The 17,042-nt window shown below is 40.2% G+C and overlaps 1 long non-coding RNA gene across 1 annotated transcript; it reads right to left on the bottom strand.

Annotated features, from left to right (window-relative positions):
• Positions 1–3,102: 3,102 nt before the first annotated feature.
• LOC125613786 lies at positions 3,103–6,609 on the bottom strand. The gene is made up of 2 exons (XR_007344365.1): positions 6,107–6,609; positions 3,103–4,807 (listed from the first exon to the last, which is right to left on the bottom strand). It is a non-coding gene; the product is annotated as an uncharacterized LOC125613786 (long non-coding RNA).
• Positions 6,610–17,042: the final 10,433 nt, after the last annotated feature.

Genomic DNA, 17,042 nt, shown 5'->3' on the forward strand with positions numbered 1-17,042 from the left:
ATTCTGCCACACACTCCCCATCATTACCAACCAACACGCCCACGAAAGACCTAAAGAAATGAGTCTGCCTGATCAGAGACTGAAAGTTCTGAAACCATGAACCCAGGTGAACATTTTCTCTTTATAAATTGACAATCTCAGGTATTTGTTACAGTAATGGGAAGCTGACTAACACCATGAAAACATATCTGTGTTGTCAATCATGGTTAATGCATGGTAGTTAGAATCATATTCTCGAACAAGAAAGTCCTGATTCTGTCTCTTTTGTTTCTCATCTGTGCAGCTTTGAAAGTTATTAAGCATCAGTTTCCTCAAATGTAAAATGTGAATGCAGCAAATAAATCCTATAGGATTGTTGCAAACTGGAAAATGTATGCAATATCCTTGGCATATAATAGATGCTTAGTAAATGATAGCAATTGTTTTCACCATTATTATTGTGTCCAGGTATTATCACTGCATGATGTAACAACTTGGGAGTTATGCTACAAGCTTCAGTTAATCCTTTAAATTGATTACAACAGATATTTATTAGGCATCTTCTCTTAGAATAGGATTGTGTTAGGTACTCTACAGGATATGAAGTTGAACAGGATATGATTCCTCTGAAGGAGCTTGAAATCTGTTAGGAAAACACACAAAACAATATTAATAAACGGCCAAATATCAAGAACGACTCAGGGGGTGCCAAGACCAGTGTGTGTACATGGTGCGGAAGTGGGGGTTGGGGGTGGAAAATGAGATGGCTAATGGCCCAAAGAATTGGGGTCCTTCATCAAGTAGAGGACATCTGAACTGGTCTTTGAATGTTTCTGTAGACAAGGAAAGGAGATGTAGGAATCTGTGCAGACAAATATGGAGGTATAAGGACATTTCATGGGAAAATCATCTTTCAGTATTAATTTTGGGATCTTTGTATGTACACATCTGGAGACCATGGGTGGTCTCACATGTCACGTCCAGTGAGTTTAGATTTTATTGTATGGCAAGCAAAAGCTATTGTGCAGGTTAAGGTTATAATTAGGTTACAGTTCAGGGAAGAGTGGCTGAAACGGTGCATGAGATCATTTGGAGCTGGCGTAGACCTGGAGGTCGTGAGCAGAGGGAAGAAACTATCTGTCAAGATGAAAGGAAAAACAGTATTAGACGATGAAAGAAGACAAATATGAGAATCACTTAGGTGGTTGTAGCAAGTGGGTTGACTGAACGTAGAAAAGCGGGTGGAGGAACTGGATGTCATCTGAACCGGGGGATCCTGGGGAAATGGGGATACCATTACCATGGAGAGGAAAGGAAGGAGGAGGATAAAGAAAGCTGAGCCATCTCATTTTGTGCACATAGGAAAGGTGTCTAGTACCAAGGAGATGTCCAGGGGAAGATATGGAGCGGACAGGTGGGAAAGCCTAGAGAAGGAGTGTTGCTCAGTTGGCCAACTTGCTATTAAATCTATGAGGGCAAATACAATCCTTTAACTTACCTGGCCTCGGTTTCCTAACTTGAAAAATGTCATTAATGATAGCCATCTTATCCGTCACCTAGGGTGGTTGTTAAGTCCAACTCTGAATATTGCTAACAACACAACTTCAGTGCTGGGTAAATAAAACAGATCATCATCGTTACAGTCATCATCAAAGTCCAGAGCGGACACCGTCAGGGAGATTTTTAGACACATTTTCCCACGGCTTCCTATAAAATAGGAAATCTCTGTGAATCATAGATGTGTTTCTTCTAAGGTGACAATTCATAGAGAAAGCAAGCTCAACCGCATAAACACATCTATTTCTATTTTAAACTCAAAAGTGCATCACCCAAGCCACGAAACCCCAAATCAAATTTAGCTCCTTCCGAACGACCTGCTGGGAAAGCGGCTGGGCTCCCAGCCCAGGGTTGTTTCAATGGCTCTTTCCTCTCCCCTCCCCACGCCTTCCCCCCAGCACACCTGTTTTCAGGGCTCCTTCCTCTGCAGTCCAGGCGTTTTGATCCTGGTCACCGCCACCTGTTCAGGATGACGCAGATTTAGCCCTACGCACGTCCTTGGCCTGTTGCTGTCTTTAGGGTCCCCAACTGGGTTGATTCACCACGAGGGACATTATTTTTAGCCTTTATCTCTTGGTGGTTTTGTTTTCTTTCCGCCACCCCTTGACCCGAGAGCTGGAAATAAAGTGTGCCTTCCATAAAGACGAGAAAGTTGTCCGCCTTTTCCTTCCTGCTCACACCAAAGGCGGCGGGGGCCAGGGGAGAGCGGGCAGTGTCAGCCCACCAAGCCCTGGACACCCAGGAGCTGTGCAGCGAAGCTCCCCCATGTGTACTCTCAGCAGAGTGGTGCACCGCCCAGGCCTTTGGAAGGATCTGGAAAACGCTCCAGGGGAATAAAATTTTATAGAAATGTCTTCTTTTTGATTTGATTGTTCAACTCAAGCATCTGGATATCGTGCCTTATTTACTTATTATTATTATTATTATTATTATTATTATTTAATACCAAGGATTAAACCCAGTGGCACTCAACCACTGAGTCTCATCCTCAGCCCCCTTTTATATTTTATTTTAAGAAAGGAACTCATTAAGTTGGTAGGGCCTCACTAAGTTGCTGAGGCTGGCTTTGAACCCTTGATGCTTCTGCCTCAGCCTCTCAAGTCCCTGGGATTAGAGGTCTGCACACCTGGCTCCTTTTATTTTATTTTTTTTAATAATTTAAAGAAATTCATAGGCACAGTGAGAAATAATTGCTTTTAACGTGAAATGTGGAACTATAGCTTCATTGGACCTAAGACCTGTGGGAATACAATAGGGGAGAGTGCTTGGAAAATGGAAAAAAAAAATGTGAGTTTATTTTCCCTGACTCTGAAATGTGCACATATAAAATTCTAATAAGATATAAAGATAGAATGAAGAAAGTGAAAAACACATGTGCACCCAGCATCCTTCTCAATAAAGGAACCCATTTTTGTGTCATTGTAGTTCAGCCAATTGCTTTTGGATGAACTTTTAAAAAATTATTATCAATAGTACTCTCATTGACTTTTATGTTATCATAGTGACTTTTTCTATCATTATCCTTCAGGTTAAATTCTAAATGTCAGGTTACTGACTCAAGACATACACGTTTAAAATATTTTATTGAGATACAGTTGACAAGTAAAACTTGCCTATGCTTATGTGGTATACCATGATATATGTATACAGTGTGAAATGGTTAGATCAAGCTAAAGTATCCATCACCTTGCATGCTTACAATTTTTTGTTATGAGAACTCTTTCTTTAGCAAATGTCAAGTATATAGTACATTAATATTAATGATAGCCACCCATCTGTTCAGAAAGACTGTACAAATTTACAATTTCTACACAAACATGGAAAATTTCTACTTTCTCAAACACTCCCCAACAGAGGGTTTTACTCATCTTTCTTCTTAATCTGTGTGGCTCTGATCATCATCTTTGTTATCAGATAACTTGAATATTTTTGTATATATTTTTCAGCTACTTATATCTATCTTTACTGAATTGCTTATATTTCATTCTTCTCATTTTTTTTCCAGTAAAGTTGTTATCTTTTATTAATTGTTCATAATAGTCTTTTCCCATTGAATATTAATTTGTTTTCTCTTAATGTATGTATCTCCTCCCTGTGTTATATAAAAATGGAAATCTGAAGAAGATGTCTCAATCTCATGACGGCTTTGTGTTGCTACATATATATATATACATAAAATTTTGGGGGTGGGGGTGGGCTTTAAATAGCCATGTCTATCAGTCTTTTCCATAGTGATTTCTGCTTTTTTGTTTCTCAATGGAGAGCTGTTCCTGTTGTTGGGTATAAGGCTTGTTCGAGACAGGCTTTGGGACTCATGGGACAAATTAATCTTCCCTTCTGTCTCATGCTGGCAGAGGCTCCCAGAGTGAGATCACTTGCACAGGTAACTGGGACTGACAGTGATACCTTCTTCACAGTGGTGTTCAGGAAGGTGATAGGGCTGAGGGTGGAGGGCTCACCACCCCGCTTGTTGAGAAGGAGGGAGAAAGTGTGAGTAGGGTGTTAGTTTCCTCTTCCCTCTCATATTCAAGATGAGCTCAACACCAAATTGATTTGAATCCTCTAAACAAAGAAATGATAGTTCTGTGGCTGTCTTGCTTCCAGACAGGTGATTTTCAGGATGTCAGATGGGCACCAAGACACTACCCATCGGTTCTCTGTTTTAGTCTATTAACATTATTATTTTTTAAAACAAAGTAGCAATTTCAATTTTTGCGTCTTCATCAAATTATACATTTCTGGAAGAATAATTTTAATGATGACAAAGTGAATCTTCAAAAGTTAAAAACTTAAAAGATTAAAGGCACCTGCTCACATATAGGTTTCAGGCCAAACAGAAAAGAGGAAGCTGAGATGCTAAGGAGATTCACGGTTGAGGAGTTACATTGGAACTTACTGGAGACAAAAACTTTGAGAATTTTCTATCACTTTACCACTTCTAGGCTTACCTTTATGTTGATGAAAACTAGGCTCAGACATTAGTTAAAAAACAAACAAACAACAAAAACAAAACAACTCTCTTCCACATCAGCCATGATTCATTAGAATGCCCAAAGCTTTTATCCATAAGGTGTGCAGATGGGATGAAATGTGAAACTGTGGACCACCCAGAGGCTTACATAGTCTCCCCGTCCAACAGCCTTCTTCAGGTCTTCATTCTCTCCAATAAATAATGAAGTTATAACTTTCATCTCTTTACAAAGAGAGTGAACTTCCAGGGAAGCTTGTTTTCTCTGGCAACTGTACGTTTTGAAGCTGTCCTCACTTAAGTCTGCAGGTACAAAGCGACAGAGGGAATAAAGCCAGTTGACAAGGTAACCCAAGAAACAGGAGCTCACTTCTGCTCTGCACACCAGAATACCTGAAATCTATGTGCTTCCTTCAGCCTGAAAATGCAGAAATCATTATTGACTCATTTCTAAGTCATTTAGGTGTGTAGGCACTGTCTATTTTAGGGTTCTCTTCTTTATAGCCATAATGAGACAAGCTAGTGTATTTATATTGAGCTCTTGTTTCTTGTTTCTTTAATAATCCATCTCTTAATCCTCACATAATGGAATTTAAATTTCAAACCCTGTTGAAACAGTTACTTTGGTGGGATTAAGGATAAATTCAGCATTCATCATTAAAGGTAATCCAGAAACCAGGTACACTGGCATACACCTGTAATCTCAGCTACTTGCAGAGGCTGAGATGGGAGGATCTCAAGTCCAAGATCAGCCTGTGCAACTTAGGAAGACCCTGTCTCAAAATAAAATAGATAAGGAACTGGGGGTATAGCTCAGTGATAGAGCACCCCAGAGTTCTACCTCAAGTAGCTCAAAAAAAAAAAAAAAGTAATCCAGAGATACGATGGTGTGGTTTTAAAAGATCAGAGCAACAATAATAACAATGAATTACATATTAATTAATAATAAAATAATAATCAGATAACATAATAATCATAGAATATTGGGATGCCTAGAATAACTGGTTGATCGACTCATGCAACACATATTTATTGAGTATACCTGTTAAGTTTTACACCTGGTTCTGTGTGCTGAGGACTAATATGGAGCAGACAAATTCCTTGCATACTCAGAGCCAATTTATCCTACAATTAACAGGGGGGATGTAGATTGCAAACAGAAAAATGCAGAGACAAATAAGATTATTTGAGATAATGATAAGAACATGAATTTTTTAAAAATGGGAAGAAGTAAGAGATTGTGTTGTGTTAAGGAAGGTGGCCGGGACCATTGTCCACAAGTTGGTCAGGGCAGGCCTCTCTGTAGAGGTGAGGATGGCACTAGGATTGGAAGGATGAAGCACAGGCAGAACTGGGGGTGAGTTTTTTTTTTTAAGCAGAGGAAATAGTGCAAAGGCCCAGTGGCAGCAATAAGCTTGCTATCGTGTCTTCTGCTGTTTCTAGTCTCTCTCTGGTTTATTTCTACGACAATCTTTCCCATTTGCAACATGAAGTATATATTAAAAACATATTCCAATTAATTACTCACAGTGACACAGGATACCATTCCAGTCTGTGTATGCATGGGACCATGAGAGAGAGATGGAGGGAGAGATTACTTACCTAAGGAGGTGAGACTCAACAAGGGGGTGTCTCACAGTGGTGTTTCAGAGACCATGTTCTGCTGATGTAGAGAAGCCTTCCCGGCACTCTTTGAATCATAACGCAAGCTGACTTGAATTTATAAATGTTTAACCCGATGAAATCACCATCTCCCTAGGGCTGTACATGATACGCCCTGGGAACAATCAACTTTCAAGGCAAAAGCTATTTTTCTTCCTTTGCTTCATATGCCATTTAGGATTGTCTCAGCATAACATGGTATTATTGAGGACTTTAGCAAGAGGGAGAAAAAAATTCTCAGGTCTTAATATGATTGTTTGCAGCTCTCAGATGCAGGATATCATGTAAAACAGAATTTTAATTTTGTTTATTTTCCAGCTCTGATTGCTTTCGAAGTGACCTCGGCATGTATCAATGGTGCGGGCCAAGAAACTGTTTATTTCCGGCTCTCAGACGTCACATTGCTTCCTTTCACACCTTGGAATGTCAGAAATCTAGCTTCTTTCTCTCTGAGATGTTTTTCTCTTAAAGTATTATTATGGTGACAGTGGTATTCTGTTTACTTGTTGCTGAGTAGTTTTCCAAACCTGGTGACAATAGAAATAAAAAGTCACTCCCGCCCCGCCCACACATTCTCCTTCCACCATCTGACTTCACCAAGAACAACAAAATCAATTCTTGCAATCCTTTCGGTTGCAAAGAAAACTTTCCATGAATGTTATCTAGGGCTGGAGATTTAAGACCAAAACCCATTGGGACATTTATAATGTTTGTCTTGGGTGTAGAACAGGCAAGTGAATACCCTGGCCCGGGTGGGTATCTAATTCTACTCTCTATTAAGCAGCAATCTTGATAGACGGTTGCAGGGTGTTATGGTTTGGATCTGTAATGACCCCCAAAGGCTCAGGCATTGAAGGTTTGGTCCCCAATGCAGCAATGTTCCGAGGTGGGGCTTTGGGGAAGTGGTTGGATCATGAGGGCTCTGACCTCATCAGTGGATTAATCTATTGATGGATTCAGAGCTGATCTGTAGATGATGGCAGCTACTGAGGTGGGACCTGGTTGAAAGTTGTTAGGGACATGCCCTCGGGGTCTTTGTTTGTCTCCTGCCCAGCCCTTTTCTGCTTCACGTGAGCAGCTTTGCTTTAACACATCCTTCCTCCATATGCTGCTCTGCCTCACCACAAGCCCAGAAGCAAAGGGCTATCCATGCACTGAAATCTCTGAAACTGAGCCCAAATAAATTCTTTCTCTTTTAAGTGGCTTTTCTCTAGTATTTCATAACAGTGATGAGAAGCTCACTAACACATGGGGTTTTTACTAAAAAGGCAGAAGAGATTTGGTGGCTGAGGTAGTCAGTGCTTACAAAATAGCCACTTATCCTTGCTTCTGATTCCCAAGGCTGATTCCTTGCCTTTGGTTGGATCTGTTGATCAGTTCCGTCAAATGAGGTGTGGACACTTTCTCGCCTGGTCAGAAATGACTTTTCCTGACTTTTGAGATCTCTCCTCCTGTGCTGCAGAAGCCTTGGGAGATAAGGGGTTGAAAATTGGAGTCAACAAGAAGTTAACCTTTTCCATGCTCACTCACCCAGTCTGGGGGTTTCCCTTGTTACCTTACAAAAGTCCGGGTATGTTAGAGTCTGTAAACAAGTCTGGATGGCGCCTGGCAAAATGCCAGAGGGAGTGGTTTGTGAAGTAACGCCAGGGAGCCATTAAGTGTGGAGATTCCTTATTGGTTGACTGATGTATCTTGACTGATGTATCTAGTTTATGCTAATTAAGATAAGCTGTGTGGAATGTATAAATACCGTTCCTGTCCTACAATAAAAGGCTGGCTTCCACTCCTGCTGTATCAATGTACACAAGTTGCTCGTCCCCCCACCCCCACCCCCGTTATTTTGCTGCGGCATGGGTAACCTATTTTTTTTTTAAGAATCAGAATGCTTACCCAAATTTTGATTATGGTTCCAAGCATAGCCTTGGAAACCAACCTGCTGCAGTCTGTCTGGGCACAAAATAACCGAGGCACCACAAAAACCTGTAGATTCCAACAGCAACTCTTTATTCCTGAACTCTCACCGACACTCTGCACACACTACCTGGGAATAACACTCCCTCCACCGGGCTCTGCTACCAATTCTCTCAGAACCCCGTGAGAACTCCACGGGAACTCAAGGAGCGGGCGCCTGAGGCAGCAGGATATGCCCTATTCCCAGCAGGATCCACCCTAATCCAGCAGGAACCACCCTAAACCTGGAGCCACCCTAATCCCTGAGCAGGGTCACCTTTCAACCAAAAATGCCATGCGTCATTCCTACTTGGCTATGGCTCTCAGCACCAACCCATATGTAAAGAATTTTTATTTCCACAATCTCATCATTCTTATCCACGTGATTTATTCGTATATCTGGAAACATCTCTGATTGCCATGGTTTGGTGGCTCTTTGTACAATGTAAAGTATTCCTGTGGGTTTTGAAATGCCCAGACAACCCCAGGGATGTTGACACCGCTGGTTACTGGTGAAGAGTTCTGCTCCCTCACATGCTGAAGTATAACATTGGAGAAGCAGGGTTTATTTTAAAAGAGGTAACATAGACTTCTCCCAGGAGGGAGAAGGGGGCCATAGCTGGTTATCCTAGTATCCTAAGAAGTGAGGCGTCCATCTTTTTTATATGTCTTAGGCTCCCTTTGTTGTCCTGCTGTCTTCCCCTTATCTCTCTCCTTCCTGCATTGTGACTAGGCCAGGAGATGCTCAGTGGGATGGCCAAAAGGTGAACAGCAGATGGGTTGGAGGGACAAGGTGGCCTGATCTGGGCGGGAAGGGGGCATAATTAACAACTCCCTGTAGAGAGGGATAATCCCTGGGACAGGTTACCTTAGAAACAGGTTGGAGCCAGGGCAGGTCATCTTGAAAAGGGTGCAGGGAGGACTCTGAAGGCATTTCAATTCCTCTCCAACTTCCCAGACTCACTCATATTGGCCTCTTTGATCTGATCTGACTTGATTTACCTATTTATACTGACTGTCTAATTCTGGCTTCAGTATGAAAGCCAAGAAGAAGAAAAATGCAGAAATAATTTCCCTTCAGAGTTATGCATTTTGAACACAGTGCATGGTACACAGAAGGTTTACAGAAATTGTGCTGGGGAGCATCATTTAAAATCATGATGTAACCGGGCACGTGGCACACACCTGTAATCCCAACGGCTCAGGAGGCTGAGGCAGGAGGATCACAAGTATAAAGCCCACCTCAGCAATTTAGTGCCGCAGTCCGGCTGCAGCAAAATAACCCGGGGGTGACAAACAACTTGTGTAGATTGATACAGCAGCAGTGGAAACCGTTTATTGCAGGACAGGAGCAGTATTTATACATTCCACACAGTTTATCTAATTAGCATAAACTAGATACATCAGTCAACCAATAAGGAATCTCCACACTTAATGGCTCACTGGCGTTACTTCACAAACCACTCCCTCTGGCATTTTGCCAGGCGCCATCCAGACTTGTTTACAGACTCTAACAATTTAGCAAGGCCCTAAGCAACTGAGCGAGACACTGCCTCTAAATAAAATATTAAAAAAAGAATGGGGATATGGCTCAGTGTTTAAGTGTCCCTGGGTTCAATCCTCAGTAACAAAACAACAAAACACTGTGGACTCTAAGAAAGTGGAAATCAGTTGAATGCAGGTTGGTCTTGAAAGGCAAGGGAAGGGGAAATTTTGCCCCTGGTATCTCCCAGCTGGTACTTTTGTGTCTTGATGCTGTCAGACTCCTGCTTCTCAAGTGTCCTCCCTGCTTGGGAGGTTATTCTAAGTGAGCTTCCCCCCTAATTGATTTTCTCAACTTCTTCTTAAACCTACCTGTCCTGGATGTCACTCCTTCCATAAATTAATTAGTGAATTGATTCATTCCCACGCTTAACACACTCTAAGAACCTTCTTTATGTTGGATAGTAATGCTGATGGTGGGTTCTGTCCCAAGAAGTCATTCTCTCTCATGATGTTTTCTTTTCCTTTTTAATCATTTAAAAAATTACTTCAGACTATTTGTGGACTAGTACAAAAAATTTCTATATACTCTCCACTAGGTTCCCCTAGTGAAATTTTTACGATATTTATTTATCATTTGTCCTGTCTTTCTCTGAACTCTTCCAGAGTAAGTTGCATACATGATGTCTTCTGTATACAAAATTTCTTAAAAACAAGGATTCTCTTATATAACCACAGTATGATTGACAAATTAGAAAGTCAGCATTATTCTAAGGCTCTCCTGTCATCTTGCAGTTGGCCAATGTGGCTCAGCACCTATGTTTGTAAATAAAGTTTTATTGGAACACAGCCCTGCTCATTTGTATATGGGATGCCTATTGCTGCTTCTCCCCACAGTGGCAGAATTGAATAACTGTAATAGAGACCATGTGGCCTGCAGAACTTAAAACATTTACTATTGATTTTCTACAGAAAATGCTGTGATCCCTGACTTGATGGATAGATCTTGTCAAATTCATCATTTCTCTATGATGTCTTTTATTTCAAAGCAAACAACAACAAAATTCTAGTTTGGTATCCAATCTAGGATCCCAATTATATTCAATTTTTTTATATCTCTTTATTCTCCTTCACTATAAAGTAGTTCATTCAATCTTTATTTCTCATGACCTTGACATTTTTTGTTACATGTAGGTCATTTATTTTATAGATCACAGTTCAGTTTGTTTGGACTTTCCTCACGATTAGATTTGTTATGTTTTTGGCAGGAATACCCTAGATATGACGCTGTGTCTTTCTCAGTACAACCTAGAAAGAGCCACACAATTCCCATTTATTATTGGTGATGTTCTTTTTGATCCCTTTGGTTAAGGTGATACCTGCCTGATTTTCTCCACTGAAAATTACCTTTTGTACTTAATACGTATCTTTTTTTTTTTTTTTTTTTGGTATTGGGGATTGAACTGAGAAGCACTCGACTACTGAGCCACATCCCCAGCCCTATTTGGTATTTTATTTAGAGATATGGTCTCACTGAGTTGCTTGGTGCCTCACTTTTGCTGAGGCTGGCCTTGAACTTGTGATCTTCCTGCCTCAGCCTCCCAAGCAGCTGGGATTATATGAGTGCACCACCCAGCCCAGCAGTACTTAATAAGTATCTTATGGGAAAATATTTTGCATCTATCTAAATATCTTTGTTGTTAAACTTTCACCTGGTAGTTTTAGCATTCATGGATAATTTGCCTCTGTAACAATTATCACTATGATGGTTGCTAAAAGATAATTTTAAAATTCCCTTATTTCTCTTTTGTTAAGAAGAACAAGCTAGAAGAACAAACTTTCTTCTTGTTTTGTTAAGAAGAACTTTACATACTTTCTTTCTCTCCCTCTCTCACTCTTCCTTTTTTATTCCATTTCATGGATTTTAAAGCTTTTCCTGTGGTTTATAATCTGTTACTACCATTGTTAATTTTGATACCTAAAATATTCCAGGACATTTTTTTTTCCTTTTAGCAATAATTCATTAGGAAGCAACTCGAAATATTGGGGGGCAGGCACTATATTCTTAACATCTCTGTGCCTGAAAATGTTAATACTCAATAAATATTTTTCTGCAGGCAAGTCCTAACTCAAAGGCATAAATTGGTAAATGTGAAGTGTTAGAATCTTGTGTTTGATATATTTTTGACCAGAGCTTCAGGTAACCTTCAAATATTAAAGCCAGTGAGAAACCAGGATCATTTTCTTTTTTGATGAATATTTTAAGAGTAGTGAGGCTTACTTGTTTTTCTTTCTTTCTTTCTTTCTTTTACAAAAAAATTAATTAATTTCTTTTCTCACTTACTTTGGAGACTCTAAAATCTCTCTGTGGAAATATGGCTTTTTGTAGGCATAGTCTCATTCTTGTTCAGCAGGAAGAATTCCAAATTCCCTGTGGCCTAGAAACTTCTTGGTTTTATTTAAGTACTGGGAAGTGATCATCTTTATGGGTTCAGGAAAAGTTTCTACAGGAATCAAGAAAAACTGATTCCAAGTAGAAGCAGTTCTACATATTTCCCAAACCTGTGCTTTCTGAAATCTATGTAAACGGATCACAATAATGATTCTAAGAAACGGTATCCCTTCATTTAGTCCTCTTTCCGCCCTGTTTTCCCCCTGCAAGGGGAAAATGACTACTCATGTTTTGTTTTGTTTTGTTTTCCAGAAGGGTTGCCATTTGTGATTTGCCCTTGAAATCAGTGAACGGGTCGGGGTAGTATGGTCCTGTCTGGGAATCAGAGGGCCATTGCTGGAGACCATTTATGCCTGGAAGGAAATCATGAGTAGTGGAGAGGAAATAGCTGAGCCTGGCTCAGAGGAAGTGCAACGGGTGATATTTTCCCCAGTCCTAAGTCAAGACTCCGCTTTACCGTCAATAACTGATAACTCAGAGGATACCCCTGTAGTAACTCACTTCCTTAAGTAAGAGCTCTACGGAGGTGTGCTGCTTCTTTTGTTGGCAGGCATGGAGATATCTGTCTGGGCTCCAGCATCTCTTCCATGCTGTGTTGTTGGTTTCTGTACTGTGGTGAGCCTCTCTCTGCCCACCTGCTAATCTCCCCAGCATGGAGGTAGAATGGGGCAGAGGTGGATTTTTCTCTCAACTCTAAGGCCTGTTGTCCTGGGTCAGGAGGTTTCGGTGCAAATCAAGTGTCCTTGCTTTCTGATTAGCTAGTGAATTGCCATCTTGAGTCTTATTGGAAGGTGATCAATGATCTGAGGAGGTAGTGACATTTTCCCTTGGAAATAGGATTCCAAAAGTTTATTCACTGTGGAGAGCTAAATCCAGGTTGTTCTTGGAGTAGCATGGCCATCAGCACTAAGCAATGTAGGATCCACCGTGTGACATGTCATAGACTCTTGCTTTTCCCAGGAGGGTTACGCATTGTACTTTATCAGTGTCTGCAGCATCTGAGTGTGGGAATTCTCTTAGTGTCTCCCATGCCTACTTCCTGCCATCTCCCCCACACCTTCTCAGCTCTCTATCAGCAAGAACACTGTTCCTCTTAGGTGGCACACCACATAATGGTCTTACCAGACCACGCTCAACCTTGTCATGGGTGGAAACTGCAACCCAAGTGGGAGATAACCTTTGACAGGCTCCCTTCTATTCTTTAGCATCCAGTTTCTCACAGAGGCTACAGGAAGCTGCTTCCAGCAGGCTGAACCCTGAGGAGGAGCCGATAACAGAGGGGGGGAGAAGCACCTGGTACCAGCAGCACTTCAACCAGGATGAAAACAGGATCTAAAATATAAACAACATCCTCCCCACACAAGTCAGTGCTCAGCTTACTCCCAGGTTTGTTTGACTCTATTCTCCCAAGAGTCTCATGAGAATCTTTATTGAAGCAGGAAGATGGTCAAGACATGAAGCAAAGTCTCAAGATTTCCGGTGGATATCATCAAAAAGTTTTTTTTGTTGTTGTTGTTGTTATTGTTGCTGCTCTTTTATTTTTAAGCATGAACAGCCATGCCCTATGTGAAACGTTCAACTTGCTTTCAGCTCAGTAAGACTCTAGATACCTCAGCACTGGCACAATTTTAAGGGAAATGATGTCAATGGGAACAAAGCAAAAAAAAGAAGAAAGGGATTTGATGATCTTGTCCTTCCGAACACGTTTCTTCCCAAGTAGATGTTATCTTTATGAAACATCATATCATCAGTCAAAGATGACATTTATTGTGTTTACCATTCCTGGCATCATGCAAGGGGCTTCATGTGTCTTATCTCACCTGATTCACTGGGAAACTTAGGTGAGGCAGTCCTTCCAGTGTCTCACAGCTAGTTTGTAATGGACCCAGGACTAGAATCAGGTGGTGTGTCTCCAGGCAAGCTCACTGGTCTCCTGTACACTCAGCTGTCTGTGCCATCCTGACTTTCTAATAGACACGGTGTTATATCCATGTTCTTCCTTAAAGACCCTGTAGTAAATGAAAAGTCATGATCTGCATGTTAATTTTGTTTATTAAAATTATCAGTGCCATTTTAGTTGCAGATTCAAAATACCAATGCAATTTCATGCCCAAAGTCTTTTGCTTCTATTTCTGTTGACATTCAGTGAGTGCTACTACGTTGCTTAATGGTCAGGTCTAAGACCTTTTATGCTGTAAATGATGAAGAAAAACAACATCTTTACTTCAGAATGTCTCTGTCCTCTTCTTGGATTATTGGAAAAGAAAGAAACCAGCCAGAAGACAAGTTGAGAAGACGAATGACAAAATCAAATGCATGTGTTTGCATCGGCATAGGCATCACTGTTATGAGTTTTTAGGAACCAAAGAAGTGGCATCTATGCTGGTTGGAGTTATTCAAACAGAGCCCTTCTTACAGCTTCAGGGGCTTCATTAGCTGGAGGGTGACTGACATTCTGGAGAGACATGAAATCTTCAGAAATCAAGGCTTTCAGAAACAGATCTATCCCGCCATCTTGAAAATCCACCTGCCCACCTGGGCTCATCTGAAAAACTATGATTTCATCACATGGGTCATTCACTAAAAAATTAACAAATAAACAAAACACAAAACATCCTCAGGATTTTCATCCTGGTGGTCAACTCTATCTTGCTATCATTATCTTTATGTTATCAATTTATTCCTTCATATAGCAAATATTTGTTGAGTCAAACTATGGATCATGCATTATTCTAGGAATGAATGCAGTAGTGAAAAAAAAACATAAAAGACCCTGTCTTCTGGGATCTTACTTTCTTTCTTTTTTTCAATAACAGGGATTGAACCAAGGGGCATTTAACCACTGAGCCAAATCCCCAGCCCTTTTTATATTTTATTTTGAGACAATGTCTTGATAAATGGCTAAGGGTCTCACTAAGTGGCTGAGGCTGGTTTTGAACTTGAGATTCTCCTCCCTCAGCCTCCTGAGTCTCTGGGATCCTAGTGCATTCCTGGCTAGGATCTTACTTTCTAGAGTGTTATTAAGAGATGTATAGATCATAAAAATTCAATAATTATAGACTGAAAGAAAATTGATCAAACATGATAATAATACAAATTATTTATTTGATTAAATCAACAGGCATTATCAGTACGCCAGGAACTTAGGTATTAACTCATTAAGCTTTATAAAAATGGGAGCTCATAACCCACTTGAATCAAAATGTGAAATATGATATATCAAGAACTATGTAATGTTTTGAACAGCCAACAATAAAAAATAAAAAAAACAAAACAAAAAAAAAACAAAAAAAAATAGCTAAACTGTGGAACCAATCTAGATGCCCTTCAGTAGATGAATGGATAAAGTGTGGTGTATATACACAATGGAATATTATTCAGCATTAAAAGAGAATACGATCATGGCATTTTCAAGTAATTGGATGGAGCTGGAGAATATAATACTAAGTGAACTTAGCCAATCCCAAAAAAACAAATGCCGAATTATTTCTCTGATTTAAGGATGCTGATTCATAATATGCTGCGGGGGTCGGGGAGGGGATGGGAGGATTAAATGAACTCTAGATAGAGCAAAGGGGAAAAAGGGAGGGAGGTGAAGGGAGAGGGCATATGGGTAGGAATGTGATGGTCATCATTACCCTAAGGTAATGTGCAATATGTGCAATATGAATTGTAATGCCTTCTGTTGTATATATAACAATTTAAATTTTAAAAAATGAGGGGTAAAAAAAGGTGTAAAAAAATTTATATGGGTACTGAAAAGTACATTAGAATGTGAATCAGGATTTTAGTGACAGCTATGATTCTAACTAGCTCTATGATTGTTAGCAAGTCAAATTACATCTCTGCTCCTTTGTTCTGGAGGAAAGGTAATCTCTAAAGAAACTTCCCTTCTATGAAATAAAGATTTTAAAAAATGTTAAAAAAACAAAAAACAAAAAACAAAAAAAAACAAAAAAAAATAAAAAGAACTTATGTAGGGTTTATTGTATAAAACATTTAAAAAAATATGATTCAATAAAATGCAATTATTATTTCTATTTTAAAGGTGAAGAAAAAGAGATGCTTAAAAAAATGGACAGATTTCCTCAACGTTATACAGATAAAAGTGCTGGAATTGAAACTTGGGTCCCCTTACTCTAAGTCCATGCTGTTAATCACCATGCCATACTGCATCAGAAGGATAGAACTTAAAATCAAATATGACCAGGTGAATAGGAGATTGGTTCAGAAGAAGATTGGCAGCTGTCAATATAATCACACTGGATGTTAATATAATCTCACCTCTTCTCATTGGCTTAATTTGTTTTCATCATCTTTAGATAACAATAACATTTAGCCCTCGTAATGATTTCCAGGTGCCAAGAGAAGGCCTGGAGGAAGAGCTTCCTTTCATAATCAACCCAAGTGAATCATTTATCCTTCTCTCTAGGACCAGAAACTACATTAAGTACCATTTTTTTGGAGATTGATGTAGACTGCTTGCTGGTCATGATTCGCGGTTTCATGAACTCATCAGCTCTGATCTTCCTCCAGGCATATCATCAGTGAACTGGTCCGCCTATGTGTGGTTCCTTGCGACTCTTTCGTGGAATAGAACCGATCCTTAAAGTGTTAAGGAACCTTAGCTCCCTACAGGAAATCTGCGACCGTGTCCAGGATCTAGGGCGGAAACATTAAGTGTCTCGTGGGAGAAGAGGAAAGCAAAGTGCTAAAGTTGTTACTGTGAACAGAGGATATCAGAGCATCCTGCAAAAAACTTCCTGTTTAGCCAGTAGACTAGCAAACACCATGAAAAACACTCAACTTCAATGACTATTGTGCAAACATATTTTTATACTTTCATTATCTTGGGCAGGGATTACTCACAAGAATGCATGGTTTCCCAAGTGCAGAGTTAGCAACTGAATCACACCAGCCTCCCCGCTTCCTTGTGTTGACTCACACCAAATCCTCGTGTAGGGCTATCCCTGGGCCTGAACTGCCTTCTAA

This window comes from Marmota marmota, unplaced genomic scaffold (genome assembly GCF_001458135.2).
Source record: "Marmota marmota marmota unplaced genomic scaffold, marMar, whole genome shotgun sequence".
Taxonomy (NCBI): Eukaryota; Metazoa; Chordata; class Mammalia; order Rodentia; family Sciuridae; genus Marmota; species Marmota marmota.